Below are 19149 nucleotides of genomic sequence, written 5' to 3'. Positions count from 1 at the left end.
TGGCAGTCGTCCAGTCAAAGCGTCACGTCAACTGCCTATCATTAATCCGTTTCCTTCATCCTTCCTTCTCCCACACGTGTACCAAATGCCAACGTACTGTATATTTACTAGCCAATATGCAAGCGTAAGGGAACAAAAACATGTATAATATGCGTTCAATGTAAACGTACTGCTATTAACCTACACACACATAGCAAGAGATCAAGAATTCATCAGTAAAAGAAATGAAAGAGTGAAGATATTAGTTCAAGTTTTTAGCAATGGAGAGGGGGGACAGGACAGAAGAAAGAGAGAGAGAGAGAGAGAGAGAGAGAGAGAGAGAGAGAGAGAGAGAGAGAGAGAGAGAGAGAGAGAGAGAGAGAGAGAGAGAGAGAGAGAGAGAGAGAGAGAGAGAGAGAGAGAGAGAGAGAGAGAGAGAGAGAGAGAGAGAGAGAGAGAGAGAGAGAGAATTATGTAAACAGAGAAGTAGAGGGAAGAGGAGGCGGCACACAATCAAAAAGTAGAGAGGAGCAGTGACAATGAAAATAGCGGTAGAAGAGAGTAAGAGAAGCCACATTGTCGTGATGAGTGACTGAATCTGTGAGAGAATCAAGAGAGTGTGTACTGTGGACGAGCTTATTATTTCTATCGCTTATATGTACACAGATTAAGTTATGATGCACACAAGGCGAGTCTCACGGGCATTCTTACACTCATTTCCTTTTAAGTACACAAGCTGGGAAATCACGTACACAAACTCACTTCTAATGTACACAGACTAAAAATATCACACACACACACACACACACACACACATCCAATAATTAGGTATACAAGAGAGTCTCTATGTACAGTAAGTATATTTGCAGTATTTATGTAAACTTGAAAGCAAAGCCGCCGTGTGTGTGTGTGTGTGTGTGTGTGTGTGTGTGTGTGTGTGTGTGTGTGTGTGTGTGTGTGTGTGTGTGTGTGTCGTCAAGATAATCTAGATAAAATATGAAGACCAAAACACACAAAGAAGCTTATATTAATTCCTATAAAATCTCTCTCTCTCTCTCTCTCTCTCTCTCTCTCTCTCTCTCTCTCTAGCACCACAAGATCGTATTTCTTCCTTCTTATTCCATTTCATCTCCGACCAAAACACACATAATAGACTCTAAATCCTCTGCTCTTCCTCCTCCTCCTCCTCCTCCTCCTCCTCTTCAAATCCCTTCTCCTCCTTCTCCTTCTCCTCCTCCTCTTCCTCTTGGTCTTCCTAATCCTCTGCCTCTCCTCCTTTCTTCGGCTGCCTCCGACGCCTAAGAAATCATTTAAAATTCCAAGTAGGGGCGACCTTGTATGAGAGAGCACGACTGAGTGAGTATTAGAAAGAAAGAAGATTCGTGAGGAGGACTAGTGACCACGGCATAAGACTCTCTCTCTCTCTCTCTCTCTCTCTCTCTCTCTCTCTCTCTCTCTCTCTCTCTCTCTCTCTCTCTCTCTCTCTCTCTCTCTCTCTCTCTCTCTCTCTCTCTCTCTCTCTCTCTCTCTATGACATAACACGAGTCGTAAAATTCTCCCCTTTTATCTTTTTTTTCTCTCTCACAGTAAGACAACATGGAAGAAATGAGGAGAAGAGAGGGGAAGAAGGAGAAGAGGGGAAGAAGGAGGAGAAGAGGGGAAGGGATAGCAGAGGGGATAAAAGGTTCGTGGTGTATGGGAGGAAGGATATGGTGGGTAAGGAAGAGGGAGGGGAAAGGAAGGGAAATGGAAGGAGGGAAGGGAGGGCCGTTTGAGGTAAGGGAGGAGGGGGCAACGAGGCACACTTCCGGCACCAAGGGAGGAGGAGGAGGAGGAGGAGGAGGAGGAGGAGGAGGGAGAGGAGGAGGAGGAGGAGGAAGGTGGTTGTGATGTGATGGACGCCTCCTTCCCTTCTTTCTTTTTCTCCCCTCTTCCTTCTCCTCCCTTCTCTGTCTTCCCCTCTTCCGTCGTCTTCCTCCTCTTCCTCCTCCTTCTCTTCCTCCCTCTCCTTCTTTTTCCTAACTTTGCCTCATCTCTAAGGATTAAACGAAAAATTCCTTTTAACTACCCACATCTCTTCCTCAGTCTCTCTCTCTCTCTCTCTCTCTCTCTCTCTCTCTCACTGGTTACACTAATCCTTCCACGTAAAATCTTCCAACGTGGCCGAAACTCATGTAAATTTGTTCCTTCCACCTCCCTGTTGCTTAGAATCTCCTGGCGCTGCGCGGAAATGCTTAAAAAATACATGACTTCGTATTTTCTCCTTCCTTTTTTTTTTTCCTCGGATTCGTCATGTTTTTCTAAGTTATTTTCTATTATTTATATGTGTCTTTACTTATTTTTTTTTCGTCTGATTTCATGTTTACGCCCCACTCAGCGCTCTCCATCTCCCTCCGATTGTGAATAAGATGATTAATGGTACCCCGCATTCTCGGCAAAGCTCTTAAAAATTTCCATATGTAGTGTGAGATGAATGATCGCGTCGGCTTCCAAGTACTCTATATTACAGTACTTTCCCCCATCAATCGTTGCCATACATCAAGTAACATGAGAAGCTGAGAAGAAAAAAAATTAATTCATCAAAAGTTAGCACATCCTTCAAGATAATCGACCGGAAACGACGAGAATAAGTACAAAAGTAAATAAATCAGACCTAATGTGCACCTGAGAAAGAGAGAGAGAGAGAGAGAGAGAGAGAGAGAGAGAGAGAGAGAGAGAGAGAGAGAGAGAGAGAGAGAGAGAGAGAGAGAGAGAGAGAGAGAGAGAGATTAGCGTTTAGTATGAATATATCACAAGCAATGATAACCTTGATGAATAGTTAGTGCGAAGTTGGGATACACACGCACACACACGCACACGCACACACACACACACACACACACACACACACACACACACACACACACACACACACACACACACAGGAGGCAACAGGCGGTGGTAAGCTGATTAGATGCAGTAGTTAGGGTCGGCAGAACTTTGTAGAGTGTGCTGAGACCGTCGCTGTTTACATAGGAGGAGGAGGAGGAGGAGGAGGAGGAGGAGGAGGAGGAGGAGGAGGAGGAGGAGGAGGAGGAGGAGGAAGAGGAAGAGGAAGAGGAATAGGAAGAGAGAGAAGAGAAGGAGGAGGAGGAGGAGGAGGAGGAGGAGGAGGAGGAGGAGGAGGAGGAGGAGGAGGAGAAGGAGAAGGAGAAGGAGAAGGAGAAAGAGAAGGAGGAAGAGGAAGAGGAGGAGGAAAAGGAGGAGGAAGAAGAGTAGGAACAGGAAGAGGAAAAGGAGGAGGAAGAGGAGTAGGAATAGGAAGAAAAGTAGGAAGAAGAAGAAGAGTAGGAAGAAGAAGAAGAGGAGGAGGAGGAGGAGGAGGAGGAGGAGGAGGAGGAGGAGGAGGGAGAAGGAGGAGGAGAAGGAGGAGGAGGAGGAGGAGGAGGAGGAGGAAATTAAAAAAGAGTGTTATAACTGAGGAAGGAGAAGAAAGCAGCAGATTTTAGGATAAGAAAGAGATGGGGAAGAGGAGAAAAAGTATAAAAAGAGATGGAGAAGAGAAGAGGAAAGATGAGAGGATTATGGAGAGGAGGAGAAGGAGGAGGAGGAGGAGGAGGAGAAATTGAAAGGACGAAATTAGTATAAGAAATAAGAACAAATCAAGCTCAGGAGAAGAGGTATAAGAAACAAATGGACTTCCAAAATGAAACAAGAGGAGAAGGAAAAGGAGGAAAAGAAAAAGAACAGAAAAAAAGGAAAAGAAAAGAAAACTGAACAAGGATAAAAAGGACTACATCATAAATACGAGATGACAACATACTACGAAAACAAGACCCAAGACAGAGCTCGGATAGGGAAAGATACAAGGACGAAATGTACGTAAGTGTGAGAGAAAATTAGCGTTTACGAAGAGAAGGGAGGAAGGGCGGGAGGGAGGGAAGGGGGAGGGAAGGAGGGAGAGAGAGAGAGAGAGAGAGAGGGGGAGGAAGGGAGGAGAGAAAAGCAAATACTCATAACTTTTGCCTCAAGATCCTTCGCAACACCCTCGTAAGGCCCTCAAGACGAGTCAAGGGAGAGAGGAACAGCAGAGGCGGTAAGAAGAGGACAGGGCAGAGGAGGAAGAAAAAAGCAAAGAAGGAGACGCTTCGAAGTAAAAGAATAAGCGAATTAAAAAAAGATGAAAAGCAAGGAAGGAAGGAAGGGCAGAAAGAAAACAAAGAAAAAAATAGGAAATGAGAAAAGCAGGGAGCGGAAAGAGGAGGAGGAGGAGGAGTAAGATGTCGTGGAGTTAAATGAGAAAAATACAAAGAAGAAAAAGGAAGAAGGAAAAAACAAACATGATGAGGAGGAGGAAGAGATTGAAATGGCGAAGGGAGAAGAGGTGTTGGAGGAGAAAGACGGAGCAGCAGTATAAGAAGGAGGAGGAAAAAAAAAGAGAGGAAGAGGAAGGACGAGGGGGAGAAGTGAGGAAGTGAAGGAAGATGAGAGTGAGGGTGTGCTGCTGGGACAGATATTTGTGGCTGGAGGAGGGGAAGGGGGAGGAGGAATAAGAAGAAGAAGAAGAAGAAGAAGACGAATAAGAAGAAGAGAAAGAGGAAGAGGACGAAGAGGAGGAAGACGAGAAGACAGGGAAGAGTGAGGTGAAGCAAGTAGAAAGAGAGAGACACAGTGACCTTATTTTTTATGTCAGAAAGTGAAAACAGATAGAATTAAACACCACCTCCAGAGAGAGACAAAAAAAAAAGTGAGGAGATGAGGACCGGAGATCACGCAACATGGCCGTGACGAAGGGAAGAAAAAATAACAGAGAAAAATGGAGGAGAGGCGAAAGAAGAACCAGATAGTGTTGGTGTTCTGATGTCAACGAGTATCACGTCTCGAAAACATGTGCTTACTATTCACTTTTTTTTTTTTTTCTGGCAGTGTTGTGGTTATTGTTCTTGTCGATGAGATCAGGGCCTTGGGTTTGAGTACAAGACTAGGAGGAGTACTGACTACTAGTTGCGGCTCCTCCTGTTACTACTACTACTACTACTATTACTACTACTACTACTACTACTACTACTACTACTACCACTACTACTACTACTACAATAATAATTCTACTACCTCTACTATTTATATTATTATTACAACTACTATCATTCTTACTGATGTTTCTGTTCTGTGTTTTCTTCTTCTTCTTCTTCTTCTTCTTTTTTTTCTTTTTCTTTTTCTTTTTCTTTTTTTTTCTTTTCTTTTCTTTTTCTTTTCTTTTCTTCTTCTTCTTCTTCTTCTTTTTCTTCTTCTTTTTCTTCTTCTTCTTCTTCTTCTTCTTCTTCTTCTTCTTCTTCTTCTTCTTCTTCTTCCTCCTCCTCCTCCTCCTCCTCCTCCTCCTCCTCCTCCTAGTAAAGAAGTTAAAGTTTGTTGCTGCTTAGACCTCTCTTGTATTCCTCTCCCATAGCTCTTCTTTCTCCCCTCCTCCTCCTCCTCCTCCTCCTCCTCCTCCTCCTCCTCCTCCTCCTCCTCCTCCTCCTCCTCCTCCTCCTCCTCCTCCTCCTACTACTACTACTACTACTACTACTACTACTACTACTACTACTACTACTACTACTACTACTACTACTACTACCACTACTACTACTACTACTACTACTACTACTGCTACTACTGCTACTATTACTACTACTACTACTACTACTACTACTACTACTACTACTACTATTGCTACTATTACTGCTACTACTACTACTATTACTACAATGTATGTACTATTACTATTATTACTACTACTACCACTCTCATTACTACAACCATTGCTACCTCCACTACTCGTACTATCACAATCTTCCCGCTGTTCATCTCCGACACCGCCACTTCGGCACACGAGCGGCTGTGGCGAGGCTGTGGTATGCGGTGCAACTACATGCCGTGCTCCCTCCGTCCGCTTCCCTTGAGTCTCGTTTATTCCCTCATTCGTCGCAGCAAAATGGATGGGCCTGTTGCCTCTCTGGACTCCCCGCGTCAGCCCCCGTCAGGAAAACAGTAAAGAACGGGTGGGAAAAAAAATAATCGCCTCTCATCCGTCAGCTCCGCGTGTCGTCTTGGTTAATTAAAACAGGCACCCAAAATTAACAGCTTCACGAAAAAAGGAAAGAGAAATTAGCCAATATATTGTAAGGGTAGTTTGTTGTGTTTAATGTAAGTATACGATGACTGCCAGGAAAGGAAAAAAAATGTAGGATAATCACCACGGAAGAGGAAAAGAGGAGGTATGCAATAATCCTCACGAGAAGGAAAGAGATGGAGGAAAAGAACAGGAAAATACGATAATTGCCAAGAAAAATGAAAAGGAAAAAAAAAATTCTCTACAGTGAAAAAAGTAATACCAAAATTAGTAATAATAACAACAACAACAACAACAACAACAACAACAATGATAATAACGATAATAATACTAACAATGACAGTAACAACCAGAAGTCATGTCACGAAAGACTTTTTTTATATTCTACTTATTAATTCCTTTGATATTCCCCCAAAAAGTGTCGCAACTCCTAAATCAACCTGAGCTAAAATAATAATAATGGATGCTGTCAAATGGGTCATAAATACCGACTATAAAAGAGAGAGGCTTATAACATCACACCATTAGTCTTCATCCCGCGAAAATACGTACTTAATCCGTCGCTGGAAGAAAAATGATCGCCACTGAGATGCTAAGCTATTCGTGCCCGTGGTGGGAGATACTGTGGCCCCGCTGGCTGACGGAGGAAGGGAGAAGCTGGTACACAGGTTTCCAGGACGAGACAGAGGAGGTACAAGACTCGTGGTGGTTTTGTCAACGATTTCAAGGAGAACCGTAACAAAAAAAGGAGAACAAACTGAACTTTTTAATGAAATACCACATAGATAGTTATATTGATAGACATATATGTTGATTCGTGGTGGTCTTGTCAACACTTTCAAGGAGAACCATTACGAAAGAGAACAAACTGAACTTCCTTAATGAAATACCACACACACAGATAGATGGAAAAATAGATAGATAGATAGACATATATATTGATTTGTGGTGGTTTTGTCAACAATTTCAAGGAGAACCATTACGAAAGAGGAGAACAATCCGAATTGCTTTAATGAAATACCACATAGATAGATAGATGGATAGAGAAATAGATAGATAGATAGATAAATACAGAGAGACAGGTATGTTAATGGATACTTAGACAAAACAAACAGTCAGACAAATATAAAGATTGATAGATAATACAATTACAATCGAGAATTATCCAGAAAAATAAAAAGATGGGTAAAATACACTGAAAATCCTACGTATATAAGCCTCGAAGGTAAATCCCTCTCAAAAAATCCTATCCCATAATTTATACCCGAACCAAGGAAGAAAATAACAAAATAGATAAATAAATGATAAAAAATAAATAAACCCACAGAACCACACACACAAAAAAAGAAAAGAGAGAAAGCTTTGGGGTTGAAAAATATAAGCAAAATTAACGAAGGAAACTCAAGAAATAAAGAAAAAGATGGATGGTTTGCTATCATCTGTAGATAAAGTGACACTCCCCACACTGACTGACCATCCGGGTAGCCACAGGAACCTCACTGGCAGAGAGACTCAAAAGGGTTACAGAGCAAGTTTTCTCAAGGGAGTCAAACATCACAACATACCAAACTTTGACCGTCGGAAAGAGAAGGAACTTGAGTACTAATTATCTGAGTCGTACGGTTATGTCATCCTCTCTCTCTCTCTCTCTCTCTCTCTCTCTCTCTCTCTCTCTCTCTCTCTCTCTCTCTCTCTCTCTCTGCCAGTGACCTACATTTGCGTGGAAGCGTGGATACTAGAAAAAGTAATGTTTATGAATACTTGAATGCTGGCAACATCAAAGAAAAATGCGACAACTGAATGTTCCAAAGAGTGGGACAAAAAATGAAGTGTGTACGTTACAGAGCTCGAAAACTGCAGTACATGTTCATTAGATCAGTATTTTTTTTAGCTTGAGAAACGAACTTTGAATTTTGATTAAGGAACAACAAAAGAAAAAAAAACAGGAACGTTGAACGAAAGTAATGCAACGGGGAAGATTTTTATCAAGTTAATCCTTAAAGAAAACTATCTTTTAGAACCCTGAAATGAAAATTACTCGGTTTTTGTGAAATGGAGATGAGCACAAACACCGACTAGATAGAGAAAACGGCAATGAATGAACCGTATGAATGGGACGCTGTTCTGTGGTATGGGCGTGTGTGTGTGTGTCTGTGTATGTCTGTGTATGCGCGTGTGTGTGTGTGGACCATTGATGGCAGAGCGATAGAGAGATAAGTCACATCAACAAAAAAAAAAAGAGCCCTCTGTCGGGACATGACGAGAGCACTCCAGATCATTATGACACATCTTATATAAATACTCTCACTCTCATATCACACTAACACTCTTTCTGCATTAGTAACACAACCATGTCCTCTCATTTCAGCATCTCTCCACTTGGTTTCGCTAAATCATCCACCCTTCCACTTTATTCACAAATTCAAGTCCGTACCCAGTGGAATTTTTGCAACCGCTGGACTAGAAAAATAACACAAACCAAATTGGACGTCCGTATGTGTCCGTGGTCGTCCGTGAGTGTCCGTGGTCGTCCGTAAGTGTCCGTGGGCGTCCGTTTCTACCCATTCTTTCCTCCCATGCCTCTTTTTTTTCTCCCTCCGTCCACGTCGTTTCTTTCTTTCTCCTTCCCAGTCTCTTTCTTCTCCCTTCTCCTTTCACTTGCTTCAATCTGTCCCTCTTTCTCTTCCTCCTCCTCCTCCTCCTCCTCCTCCTCCTCCTCCTCCTCCTCCTCCTCCTCCGCCTCTCCCTCCGCCGCCTCCTCCGCGCCTGCCTCCTTGTTTGCCATCGCAAAAAGTTCGCAGTAAGAGAACTTAAGAAGAGGGAAGCCAACTGCGCCACCCATATTCTCTCTCTCTCTCTCTCTCTCTCTCTCTCTCTCTCTCTCTCTCTCTCTCTCTGGAGCGCAATAAAACTTTAATTGTAGAGGAAGAATGATGACAAAGATGACAAGTTGAATAGCAAAACACACACACACACACACACACACACACACACACACACACACACACACACTGGTATACAATTTCAGTCCACTTGTAGGCTCGTCCAGAGAAAATGTCCAAAAAATATCTAAGAGTGAGAAAATAAAGCTTAAAAAAAATCTGCAAGTATTGGATTTTGCCGCTATGTTTTCACAGGCTGTGCTACGTTAATGGAGAGAGAGAGAGAGAGAGAGAGAGAGAGAGAGAGAGAGAGAGAGAGAGAGAGTAACAAAGGTCCACCAGTGAGGCTACTCTATTGTGCTATGCCAGTGCACAAAACATTCGCCTGGGCACAGAAAATAAAGTTGAAAAAAAAAATAACAGAGGTGGTGAGAGAATATAGGTGGCGTGTGACCTTTCTCTCTCTCTCTCTCTCTCTCTCTCTCTCTCTCTCTCTCTCTCTCTCTCTCTCTCAGCGCCAGTACTCTCTCAGCCGCCCACACACACCACCACCCTCATGCCGCCCATCACAACAAACTCTCCCCTTCTTTTCCCCTCCGCCCCGTGACCACCCACTCGCCCACTCGACAATGAGCTCACGCGGCCTAAAGTTACCACACCAACACGCCTCCCTTCACACACCACTCCTCTCCCCCACTAACGAATGCCACACTCACTCCTCCTATCCTCCATCCACGACCGGTCCAGCTCCACTAGTTATTCCACATGGCGTTCATCTATCACTGTAAACACACTACCTCTTTTTTTCCACATCTTCCCTCGTGTCTTCATTTATCTTGTGCATTTGTTGTTTGCTTGCATAGTGTTGTTTAACGGTGTCTAACGGGAAAAAAGGCGTTCAGTAGTGTATGTTTCATTGCAAAAAAACAATACTAATGGTGTTGTGTCCAATGTGTGGGTGTTGATAGAGATTGTCATTGTTTCTTTCTCTCTCTCTCTCTCTCTCTCTCTCTCTCTCTCTGCCTAAAACACTACAGCGCATTATTTTTTTTTTTTCCGGGCGTATATGAATCGATTTGTGAAGGTTTGCTTATTTCCTCAATCCATCTTCACCCCACTTCCACTCCTTCCTCTTTCCATTTACTTGCACCCTCCCACACCGCCTCCCATGTACTCGCGCGTTACCTACACCCAATCTTGATTCAATTCACTCACACGCGTCCCTTCGGTGTAGGCTACTCTCTCCTCTCCCACTTCCTTCCTCCTTGGCTAATAGCGCTCGCCCTCACACCCGCCACCATATTCCCAACCCACCCACCAATACGATTTCCAGCGCACGCTTCCTCCTATCAACTTTCCATTCTTCGCCGTAAGAGCGCTGCCACACACATGCACATACACACACATGCACAAACACACAAACGCACATACACACATACGGGCTTATAGACTTTTCCAGAGTACTCATATATTCATTTTTTTTTTCAATTTTAAGTCCCACGATCAAGTGACACTCCACTCAAAATCTGATAACTAATAAATCTTTAACACTGAGTAAAAAAATGATGAAGAAAATGAAGGTGAGTAAGTCTGGTACGCTATTTCATATCTGACTTAACTGTAGTACGTCCTGTGACTTCTAAACACTTCTCTCTTTCTTCCTCTCCACTCCTATCTTCACGCCTCTTATGAATTTACCATCACCTCTCTTCTACTCTCGCTCACCCCACCGCTGTACTCCCTCGCCTAGCCTCTCTAAGTACAAAATTATTATGCTCGATGTAGAATTCCTGAAAGAGTCTTATTCATGCCTCACTCAGGATTCCCATTGCCTCCTCCTTCGTGGTCTTGGAAGTGAGAGGAGAGTAAGAGGGAAGTGAGAAAATGTACTGTGGGTTGTTGTTGTTGTTGGTGGTGGTGGTGGTGGTGTTAGTATTTGCTGGTTGCTAAATACGTCAGTCTATCATTGGTCAGTTTCTCGAATTAGTTGAATATTCTGTGTCTTAGATTATTTTTTTAGTAATGTAATTTCTGAAGAGGGGGATAGAGCGTAACACACACACACACACACACACACACACACACACACACACACACACACACACACACACACACACACACACATGTAAATTTCTTCCTTTGTTTCTCTTCATCATCCTAACCCCATCCGCTTATAGTTCTGTTCCCCACTAATATCAACAAAATACACAGAATTTCCTTATTTACTGGACACCTTCCCCTCATCGCTCTTAACCCCTTCTGGCTACTATTTCGCGATTCTATACTGCTTCAGAAATAGTAAAGACTCTGGCCATTAATCTTTTGACCTCCATAGACCTTTCCTAATGCAAATAAAATCGTCTAATCATACTACAAAAAAAAAGGTAAAAATGCGTCTCAGTATTGAAGGGGTTAAACATCTTCCAGCAGCACTGTCTATACCTTCCACGTCCCTTTACCCTTCTACCCCTGCACCTCGTCCCTGTCTTCTACATCCTCTTGTAATGTTCACTATCCCAAGAAAGTAAAAAGAAAAAGCAACATGAATTGAACGAGAGACTAAAGCGGTATACCTCACGAACTCCTCTGCGGCGCTCAAATTGCACGAGATGAGAAGGAAGGGAAAGTAAAAAGTTCCTTAATTAGACGAAGTATTTCTTAGTTGAAGGTAAATTTCTACAAACTAAGGATTTGTTTTCCACCAAAGTCGCCACTCCTACGGTCTCTATCCTAATTAAAACTACGATGACCGAGAAGTTTATTCCCTCAAAAGAACTCTAAGCTATTGCGGCAGATATATTCAAAGAGTACATATACAACGCCGCCATGAATCAAATATCAGCCTTCATGGAGTTTAAAAAAGTAATGCAGCTGAAAGAGTTAGCTTGAATGAAGAATTTATAACGAAGGAAGAAAAAACGGTAGACATGAATAAGAATCCCTCAGAAATATTCTAACACACGCAGCGGAGACATTAATTAACAAAACTTCATCCCAGACGCAATCATAACTGAAATCTGTATCACGTGGAAACTTCGAATACTATCACGTTTACCTTAAAACGAATGGCCAGAATGCTGCGGAGACGTTCATCTTACCTGAAATCAACCAAAAAGGAGAATCAGTAACACATTGCAAAGAGATTATGCATGAAAACACAAAAAGAAATCAAAATAGGAAATCTGAGAATGTCATCTTAATTATTTGTATCATGTAAGCTGCAAAAAAACTCGACAGACGTGGACAAAAAACAAGGAGAGAGACAGATAGGAACTCTGAATCTTTTTGTTCGTCTGACCACAAGACAAGGAGGTTCTGTCTGCTTGTGTGAAGGATGAACGATACACAGTGAAGCTTGGAGAATCCTTGCTTATGATCCTCCTCCTCCTCCTCCTCCTCCTCCTCCTCCTCCTCCTCCTCCTCCTCCTCATCCTACTCCTCCTTGTCCTCATCCTCATCCTCATCCTCTCACGAGCACAAAACACTCCCAACACTCCCAAGCAGACTCACAAGCTCTCAAGAAACACCTGTCCCGCATACTGTCTTGAGTACCTCCTTCACTCAGCCACACACAAGACTCCCATACTGTGCCGGCGTGATAGGTAACAAACACTCCTCTATGTGTGTCGGGGCGAAGGTGAAAGAGGAAGCATACAGTAGCAGGTTTTCAAGTTATGCAATTGAGATGAGTTTGGCCTTGACTCATCTGGTCGTAAAGCGTGAATGTGGATCTTCTTTTTTTTCTTATCCTTCTTATCTTCTTATGTTGCATTCACATGTGTGTGTGTGTGTGTGTGTGTGTGTGTGTGTGTGTGTGTGTGTGTGTGTGTGTGTGTGTGTGTGTGTGTGTGTGTGTGTGTGTGTGTGTGTGTGTGTGTGTGTGTGTGTGTGTGTGTGTGTTTAGCGTTTTTACGCAGGCTCTATCTAATGAGGAATGAAAATTAATGTAGCTGAAGACAAAGACCGCTAAAGATTCATGAGCAGTGAGGCATTAGTGTGTACAATGAGTGCACATAATAATCATAAACACACACACACACACTCCCACACACGCACGCACACACACACACACACACACACACACACACACACACACACACACACACACACACACACACACACACACACACACACACACACACACTTCCATAAATTCTGTCGTCGTCTTCTACAGTTTCGTTGTTCTCATTTTCAAACGAGAGGATAATTTAAGTAAGACACTTTCATGGGTCTCCGTATCTGCTTAATGTTTTCACCACACACACACACACACACACACACACACACACACACACACACACACACACGTCTCTCTCTCTCTCTCTCTCTCTCTCTCTCTCTCTCTCTCTCTCTCTCTCTCTCTCTCTCTCTCTCTCTCTCTCTCTCTCTCTCTCTCTCTCTCTCTCACACACACACACACACACACACACACACACACGCATCCTCCCCTTTAGGACAATACTCAACGCAACAGGACACACGTTTGTAAGCCTTTTTTGTTCTCCCCACAAACTACCTCACATAATACCACCACCACCACTACCACCACCACCACCACCACCACTACCACTGTTGCTATCGCCCCCAGGCTGAATGAGATGACACACTACATCGTCCTCTATTCAAAGGCGTGTTTTCATCATCTTTCCCTCATTCTCGTCACCAGCTTTGCCTCAGAAACGCTATCAAGTGTGTGTAATATACCCTCTACCAAAACAACTAGGAGGAGGAGGAGGAGGAGGGACGGTTAAGAGGAGGAAGAAGTTGTGGAAAGCGATACACCAGAAGAAAAGGGAAGAAACATAAAAAGTGGAGGGTGCACGAGGCAAAAAACGACTTGAAAAAAAAAAAAAACTGGGACAAAAAAAGTACTGAGGGAAAGCGGGAAGGAAGGACGGAGAAAAAAAGTGAGAGAGAGAGAGAGAGGAGGAGAAATGTCGCGCATCAGAACTGAGTAGCGTATTCACTTATTTATTCACGCAGATCAACAAAAATAGCAACAACAATAACAACAAAAGAAAAAAAACTGCTACGATAAGAAAGAAAAGAACTTCCAACAATGACATCAGCGGAAAGAAGAGTACGTTTCTGTCTCTCTTTCTTTCTTTCTTTCTTTCTCTCTTTCTTTCTTTCTATCTTTCTTTCTCCTCTTCTTTCTTTCTTTCTTTCTCCTTCCAGCTTTATCTCTTCCTCACCCTCCTTTTCACCTGCCACTTCCGTTCTTTCTCTCATGACTATCACTTAAAACACTTTCATATCTATTCCCCTCTTTACCTTTCTTCAATTTTACATGATTCCTACTTTTCCCCCGCTATCTATTTCCCTTCCTATCTACCTGACGTGTTTTCCTCCTTACTCTCCTTCTGTTCTATTCAATTCCTACTTTTCTCTCTCTATCTACTTCCCTTCCTGTCTACTTTACTCAATACCTGACGTGCTTTCCTACTTATCCACTCCTCTGTCAGCCTGCCTGCTTGTCCCTCCCACGACCACCACAACCACAACGTCAACCGCGGCCTAAATTTAAGTGCTCCCTCCCCACAAAACGGAGCTTCTGACACGAGCGACGACCCTTAAGTATTCCACAATCAGCTGTATCTCACGAGGACAAACAAACAAGATCCCCAAGCCTGCTCCGCCTTCCTCCTTCCTCCTTCCTCCTTCCTCCTTCCTCCTTTCTAGTCCTTCTCATCGTGGCTACTTACTGAGAGCATCTCCATTATAATATTCTTCCACTCCCTCATGATCCGTTTAGTGTAATCCTCTCTGATATATCCATACTGCTCCAGGCACGTCTAACCCGCAGGAGATGAGGCCAGAATGCACTCCCTTGCAAGGCTGATACAATGCTTCCCACACTCATCTCATTTGTCACATGTCATCAGAACACAACGCATAGTATAGTGTGGCGTCATGAGAGAGAGAGAGAGAGAGAGAGAGAGAGAGAGAGAGAGAGAGAGAGAGAGAGAGAGAGAGAGAGAGAGAGAGAGAGAGAGAGAGAGAGAGAGAGAGAGAGAGAGAGAGAGAGAGAGAGAGAGAGAGAGAGAGAGAGAGAGAGAGAGAGAGAGAGAGAGAGAGAGAGAGAGAGAGAGAGAGAGAGAGAGAGAGAGAGAGAGAGAGAGAGAGAGAGAGAGAGAGAGAGAGAGAGAGAGAGAGAGAGAGAGAGAGAGAGAGAGAGAGAGAGAGAGAGAGAGAGAGAGAGAGAGAGAGAGAGAGAGAGAGAGAGAGAGAGAGAGAGAGAGAGAGAGAGAGAGAGTGTGTGTGTGTGTGTGTGTGTGTGTTTAGTGCATCTGGCCAGTCATTCGTTGGTCCTCCCCAGTCACCTCCACCTGACCCCCGACCCATAGTTGACCTCGAAGTGACCTACAGGCCGCCCGTGGGAATCGACACCCTAAGTGATTGGACTGTGTTTGCTCTCTCTCTCTCTCTCTCTCTCTCTCTCTCTCTCTCTCTCTCTCTCTCTCTCTCTCTCTCTCTCTCTCTCTCTCTCTCTCTCTCTCTCTTGGAAAAGTGTTACGAATGCCATCATAATTTCCTCACAAAACAGGTTCGCGTGTAAATGCGTTTCTGCCTGCCTGCCTGCCTGCCTGTTCATGTCTGTCTGTCTGTCTATGTGCATGTCTCTCTCAGCAAACACCACCAGCATTACGAGAACCAACCCCAATAACTCCTACAGACACAATAATTATCAGTGTCAACCAGGCGCGCGTTAACATTCGCTAATGAGGCACCGTGGTCACTATCTGCTCGGCCCCACCCTCTGCCCTCCTAATAATTATCCACCACCCTCTTACGGCGCCTGCTGCATTACTTCACCACCACCCATTAATTAGCCAAGGAGGAGGAGGCGCAGGAGAAGGAGGAGGAGGAGGAGGAGAAGGAGGAGGCTCTGATCACCGACAAAACCCTCACACGTCGGCAGGAGGATGTGACCACTTGACGATTCACAGAGCCCCTCACACCGCCGCGTCGGGATGGGAGAGGAACGACCAGGGAGAGGGAAGGCAGATAGCGAGAAGAAGAGGGAAAGAGAGAGCAAGACAGATAGAGTAGGAGGAGAAAGAGTAAAAGAATGCATCGAGGGACGAGAACATAGAGACAGAAAAAGATACATAGAGAGGACACGACGAAGAGGGACAGAGGACAGGGATAAATCACGGATGGGGATGAAATGACACAGGATGGATCGGCTCACAGGGAAAGAGGAAGCGACGAGGGGCAGTATTGGCAGGATGACAGATGAAAGCAACCCGACACAGGTGTACTACAGGTGGGAACGAATGTCACCTGAGGGAGGAGAGTTTTAGTGGATAGGGGGCGGTTACGTGATGAAGATTTGTGGGACGGAAAGAGGAGAAGCGGGAGGAGAAAAAGAAAGAAATTAAAAGAGGAAAGCCACGATGATTGATTAATTCCTGATCAAATAGTTCCTGATAAAATGTCACAGAGTTATGACGACTTTGTGACGGGACGAGAGAGAGAGAGAGAGAGAGAGAGAGAGAGAGAGAGAGAGAGAGAGAGAGAGAGAGAGAGAGAGAGAGAGAGAGAGAGAGAGAGAGAGAGAGAGAGAGAGAGAGAGAGAGAGAGAATGAATAGATACTTAATGCAAGTAAAAAGAAAATTAATCAATATAAGGAAGGAATGAAGGAAAGAAAACTAAGTGAGAGGAACAAGGCAGATGCGAGGCTTAGGGAGGTAAACAATAATGTGGTGAGAGCCAGATGATTGCCAGATGATGGGGAGTGAAGAGGCGAGAAGAGGAGAGAGGGAGAGGGCAGCGTGGAGCGAGGGAGGAGAATGGACAAAAGAGGAGACTGAGGGGAAGACGAAAGGAGAAGGAACAGGGAGGGGAACAGGGCTAGGAAAGAAATAGAGAGAGGAAAGTAAATAAGGGAAGTGAAAGAGGATGCGGGGAAGGATTCACGAACAGGGAGGAGGAAACGAAGAGGAGAAAATTAAAGAGGCTGGTGAAGGAAGTCAATATGAGAGGAGCGATTTGAAGTGGCTGTCATGTGTGTGATTGATTACTGAAGCTGTCACACCTGGACCAACACTCAGAATACAAGAGTGTGCGCGTGTATGTGAGGGATAAGGATAAGGAAACTAAAATACAACCTTGAAATGCTAAAGAAAAACATACAGAAAATAAACCAAAATATAGCTCATGTTTACCTGTCAATCATAAACTCTTAAGCCAGCCACCACCACTACCACCACCACTACCACCACCACCACCAACAACAACAACAGCAGCAGCAACAAGCAACAAACAAGGCAGATCGCTAATGACGAACCTCGCGGTTGGTTGTTTATTGAATGTTTACGCTTCCCAGTGTTTCCCGTGCCTTCGTCTGGCACGCCGAGGCCTCGAGAGCAGAGGAGGAGGGAGGCAGATCTGAAGGCACGTCAAGTACACTGTATACACTTCCTCCCTCGTCGAGAACACGCCACGTAAACGTCCCTTGGCTAACCCTCGAACCTGTAACCGCTGAAGTAAACATGGCAGATACCTTCACGATTTTTTTCTAATTATTTATTGCCTTTATTTACGTCTGTGTCATAATACCGAAAAGGTGATCATCAAACGGCTCTCCTTCTTCCCAAATGACCTTCGCTTCTACCGGGTAACGTGACTCACTTCAGGTTTCATAGGTAGTGGATAGGCAGCATGTTAATCAGTCTTGTCGAAAGTTAACTGGTTTACGAATACTGGGATGGTAGCCCTCTTGCGTTTCTTTCTGGCTTCATCAATTCACGTCATTAGCGGACCAAAAGGAAAGATGAAAAATGGAAGAATAAGATTGCGATCAATTTGCGGCGCATCGTTACGACAAATGAAAAAATGAATACGAAAAAAAAAACATTTCACACTCAAAAAGGAAGCTGCTAACAAAATTATCTGATTATCTCTCTCTCTCTCTCTCTCTCTCTCTCTCTCTCTCTCTCTCTCTCTCTCTCTCTCTCTCTCTCTCTCTCTCTCTCTCTCTCTCTCTCTCTCTCTCTCTCTCTCTGTGTGTGTGTGTGTGTGTGTGTGTGTGTGTGTGTGTGTGTGTGTGTGTGTGTGTGTGTGTGTGTGTGTGTGTGTGTGTGTGTGTGTGTGTGTGTGTGTGTGTGTGTGTGTGTGTGTGTGTGTGTGTGTGTGTGTGTGTGTGTGTGTGTGTGTGTGTGAAACTGCAGAGTCGTGGGAAGAAGGAAGGATGAAAATGGAAACTAGTGAGCTACGAGGAGACAAGAATTACCAATATTAGCCATAACAGAGGAGAGGCAATGATCAAAACTTACAGTAAAGAAAAAAAGAAAAAGAGAGAGAAGAGAGAGAGAGAGAGAGAGAGAGAGAGAGAGAGAGAGAATTTCAAGTTTATATCCACTAAAGCGTTGTTGTTGTTGTTGTTGTTTTTATCTTTTACATGTACATACAGTGAAAATTACAGTAACAGTTCGATGAAGTAGAATAAGTAAACATTGATGAAAAATATATAAAAAAAAACATATCATAATCACAAGTAGTATGTATGTATATCTGCTACAGTTTTGCTTGTACAATGCAGATCGAACTGAAATCAAACACCAAAATAAAACTAAACTCAATTTCAAAATATATAAAACAATCACGGCCTGACAAGTTAGAATGGAATATAAAAACTTATGTACAAAGGTCAAATTGTATGAAAGTTAATCGCAACTAAAGCACCTGTGCCAATAAACATTAAAAAAAAAAATGTTGTGTTGCGTTTGAGAGAGAGAGAGAGAGAGAGAGAGAGAGAGAGAGAGAGAGAGAGAGAGAGAGAGAGAGAATGTAAAACAGGAGAATGGCAAGGACAAGGGCAGGAGCAAGGGGTGAGTGTGAAGTGACGTGGGAGGAGTGTGTGTGAGGCTGACATTGGGCGGGAGGGGGTGTGGGTGGAGAGGCGTGTAACATGAGTGAGCCTACAGTGTGAAGCAGTCCCTAGTGGCTCCCTTTTCCTCCCTTTCCTGACTCCATTTTCCCTCTCATTCCTCTCCTTCCCTCCTCTTTCCTCTTCCCTGCCTCGTTTACTGCAAGGGAAGGGTAACGTACATATCCTCTCGTGTGTGTGTGTGTGTGTTTGTGTGTGTGTGTGTGTGTGTCAGTCCAGCCATTTCATTTCTCTATATTTCCTTTCTTCTCCTAAACGAAAAGCAAAAGAAAATATACCAAAAAAAAAAATCCAATTCTTTTTT

General features: G+C 43.8%; 2 protein-coding genes across 6 annotated transcripts in view; one reads left to right on the top strand and one right to left on the bottom strand.

Moving 5' to 3' along the window:
- Positions 1-19149, bottom strand: part of LOC123504992 (trichohyalin-like) — a 335118-nt gene that overhangs the window by 262356 nt on the left and 53613 nt on the right. The window lies entirely within an intron of this gene.
- Positions 1-19149, top strand: part of LOC123504997 (protein TonB-like) — a 53827-nt gene that overhangs the window by 21158 nt on the left and 13520 nt on the right. The gene's annotated exons all lie outside the window — the stretch shown is intronic.

This window comes from Portunus trituberculatus, chromosome 17, assembly GCF_017591435.1.
Source record: "Portunus trituberculatus isolate SZX2019 chromosome 17, ASM1759143v1, whole genome shotgun sequence".
Lineage (NCBI taxonomy): Eukaryota > Metazoa > Arthropoda > Malacostraca > Decapoda > Portunidae > Portunus > Portunus trituberculatus.
The sequence above is the reverse complement of the archived record's forward strand: the minus strand, read 5'-3'. Positions and strand labels throughout refer to the sequence as shown.